At 36.4% G+C, this 3729-nt stretch overlaps 1 non-coding gene across 1 annotated transcript; it reads left to right on the forward strand.

The window, feature by feature from the left end:
- The first annotated feature begins 509 nt into the window (after positions 1-509).
- Positions 510-616, forward strand: LOC136234427 (small nucleolar RNA R71). The gene has a single exon (XR_010691311.1). It is a non-coding gene; the product is annotated as a small nucleolar RNA R71 (small nucleolar RNA).
- The last annotated feature ends 3113 nt before the right edge of the window (positions 617-3729 follow it).

Raw genomic sequence — 3729 nt, forward strand, 5'->3', positions numbered from 1 at the left:
GATAGTTATTGATATGATATTGATTAGCATTTGCATTATTATTATTATCTCTCCAGTTAAAGTTACGATGATTTCTCCATCCAGGATTATAAGTATTGGAATAAGGGTTATTAGTTTGGTTTTGCCCTTGGACAAAATTTACCTGTTCAATCTCATCCATACCTTCATAATCCACATCCATTTGGATTGGATTACCATTAGGATCATACGGTGCCATAAACCTATCAACTTTGTGTGATAACGCAGAAAATTGGGCTTGTAACATCGCGACTGGATCAAGATTCACTATACTTTTAACCGATGATGTATTTGAAGATGATGGTTTCGCCATCGGTATATGTCCACGTTCCGCGGGCCACATACTGCTGTTGATTGCCATTTCCTCCAAAAGTTCTCTTGCTTGAGCTGATGTTTTCTTCATGAATAACCCTCCAGACATAGCATCTAATGAACCTCTAGTTGTAGGATTTAATCTATTATAAAATGTTTGCATTAAAAGTTCAGCGGGCAATTGGTGGTGTGGGCATAAACGTTGAAGTTCTTTAAAACGTTCCCAAGCCTCATAAAGAGTTTCATTGTCATTTTGAGAAAAAGATGTTCACTCTTTTATGACTCTTGCGGTTTTTGCTAAAGGAAAATATTTTGATAAAAATGCTTGGGCAAGTTGGTCCCAAGTTTCAAATGTTGCGGCTGGCATAGAAGTTAACCATTCTTTGGCTCAATATTCAAAGTAAAAGGAAAAATGTGAAGTTTGATTGCTTCGGCTAGCACATCAGTAATTTTAAAAGTGTCACAAATTTCTAAGAAATTTGTCAAATGGGTATTAGGATTTTCGTTAGGTAGTCCATAAAACCTTACGTTGTTTTGCAACATATTAAGTAAAGCAGGCTTAATTTCAAATTGGTTTGCCTTTATACGGGGTCTAACTACACTGTTTGTTACACCGGCCACTCCTGACCTAGCGAACTCCATAAGTGTTGCCATATTTTCGGGCTGAGGTTCTAAATCTATTGTTTCTTTGTTTTTCTTTTTAGTTTTCTTTAAAGTCTTTTCAATTTCTGGATCAAATGGTTTTGGTGGAATGCCTGAACTTCGAGAACTGCGCATGAACTTGAAATTTTTGCATGAACCAAACTACCTTCAAAACAAAATTTGAAAAATAAATATGTTAATAAATTGAAATAAATAAAATATAAAAGTTGGAATAAATATGTGTAAACCTAGATTCGAAATAAAATACGAAAAATAAAAATTTTTGTCAAAAATTTTGGCGTTCCCCGGCAACGGCGCCAAAAACTTGTTGAGCGATTTCCGCAAGTGCACGGTATACGCTTGTAGTAATAAAAGATATCGATCCCACAGGGAATACTTTTTAACGAAAACTTATTTTTGAATCTGTTAGATTTACTTTAAAGGTTAATAAAATGTAAAATCGTTTAGTTGGATTTGGGGATTTGGGTATTTGAAATTGCTAGAATAAGAATTATATTAGAATATATCAAATGTTAGAAATGTCTTCTGATTTAAGGATAAATTTACAAAACAGAAACCTTTAGTTCTTTAGAAAAGTAAATAAATGTATTTGTTTGCATTAAGCAAAGAAAACCACTTTAAACTTTGTATAAATTATGAAAATGAAATAAACGTCGATTCCTCTAATTTTACGGCTTTGAACTGTAGTGAATCCTCCTACGGTCGGGTTAGATCGCTACCTTAATCAAATTAATAATCTACTGATGATATTAATTTGTTAAGTGTTCAACAAAGTTTCCTTGTAAAGATTTTGAATTCAACTACGTTTTAATGAAAACGCCAGTATCCACTTCGGATCATTTACCAAAGTGCTACATAAAAATCTATCGAATCGAATGAACTTTATTAGATGAAATATGAATTTGATACAAGTTTATAGAGAACAAGAAGCATGAAAACATTCGACGACTTGCAAGTGAACGGGTTGTCAATCATTTCCTTGGGGTTCGTTAGAGTTTGTCAGACTCAGGGCGGATCCTCTACTTAATCTTCTCGCTGTAACTTCGTAATAGAGATACGGTCGGCTACTACCAAAATCTAAACTAATATGAACAAATCTAAATGCTACTGTGTTTGTAATTATTTTATAAACAATGTGTGTACATCATATTGCTTTTTACAGAATCGAATTTCTAACTTCGAATCGCTTGACTTAGAATTTCTGCATTAATTCTTCTCTTCAATTTTCTATATATTTTCAACTCTCAATCAACTCTTTATTTATAGATGTTGAAGAGTCGTGATTGAAGTGACGTGTCCATTGTGAAGGGTCGTGTCCTCTGCGAAGAGACGTTTTTACCCACTCGAACGAACACGTTTCTTGGATTTTAAACATGTGAAATTCATGCTGGAGGAATTTCTGATCTTACCGAGAATGGCAATTCTCGGCTGAGAATGGGGGAGTAAAACTTGGGCCTTCAAAACGAAAGGAAGGAGTGTCTGGAACTAGCATGTCGCGACCGAGAATGGCGATCCGCGGTCGCGGCACGGAGTGATTTTCTCTGTTTCCGACTTCGTCCTCATCCTCATTTTGGTGCGTTTGATTTTCGTTGTCTTTGACTCCTTTTGTAGGTTTTTCTTCTGTTTTTAAGCTCTTTTCGTTCCTATTTGGATTTTACCAAATATTTAGGTACCTTGCATGAAAGAAACATATTCGAACGTAAAAGTACTCTAAATAGATATAAACAGCACGAATTAATAGCAAAACTGATGTAAATATTAATGATATTTTAGGTATATTTTGGGCTTAACAACAACCTGGAAGCTGTGCTAGTGCGTTGTAAGGAAACCAATTTAGTCTTAAATTGGGAAAAATGCCACTACATGGTCACTGGCGGCATAGTTCTTGGGCATCAAATTTCTAAAAAGGGGATGGAGATAGACAAAGCTAAAGTGGAAGTAATAGAGAAACTGGCTGTTCCAACTAATGTCAAGGACGTGAGAAGTTTCCTTGGACATGTCGGGTTCTACCGAAGATTTATCAAGGATTTCTCAAAGATCGCGCTACCCTTATCAGCTTTGCTACATAAAGATGCAGAATTCTCCTTTGACACAAGCTGCTTAAAAGCTTTTGAAACATTGAAAAGCAAGCTAATCAACTCGCCCATTCTGGTAGGACCCAATTGGGAACAGCCGTTTGAGATGATGTGTGACGCTAGCGATACATGTGTGGGAGCTATTCTTGGATAGAGGATTGAGAAGAAGTTTAGGCCCATCTATTATGCAAGCAAAACATTAACCGAGGCTCAACAAAACTACACCACCACCGAAAAGGAGCTCCTTGCAGTAGTATATGCTTTTGACAAATTCCGACCCTACTTGGTATTGTCAAAAGTCATTGGCTACACAGACCATACTGCACTACGCTACCTGTTTGCGAAGAAGGATGCAAAGCCAAGGCTGATACGGTGGTTACTCTTGCTCCAAGAATTTGATCTCGAGATCAAAGACAAAAAGGGCACCGAAAATGTAGCGGCAGATCATTTGTCAAGAATTTCTCATGAGAACAACCAGGAACAACCCGAGATCGTGGAGATTTTTCCGACGAAAGTTTGTATTCTATACAACCTGTTCCATGGTTTGCCGATATTGCGAATTACCTCGCTAGTTCAATCAAACCTCACAAACTGTCCACTAACCAAAGGAAGAAGTTCTATGTTGAGGTTAAATATTATTTTTGGGAAGAACCTTATCTTT

Source organism: Euphorbia lathyris, chromosome 6 (assembly GCF_963576675.1).
Source record: "Euphorbia lathyris chromosome 6, ddEupLath1.1, whole genome shotgun sequence".
Taxonomy (NCBI): Eukaryota; Viridiplantae; Streptophyta; class Magnoliopsida; order Malpighiales; family Euphorbiaceae; genus Euphorbia; species Euphorbia lathyris.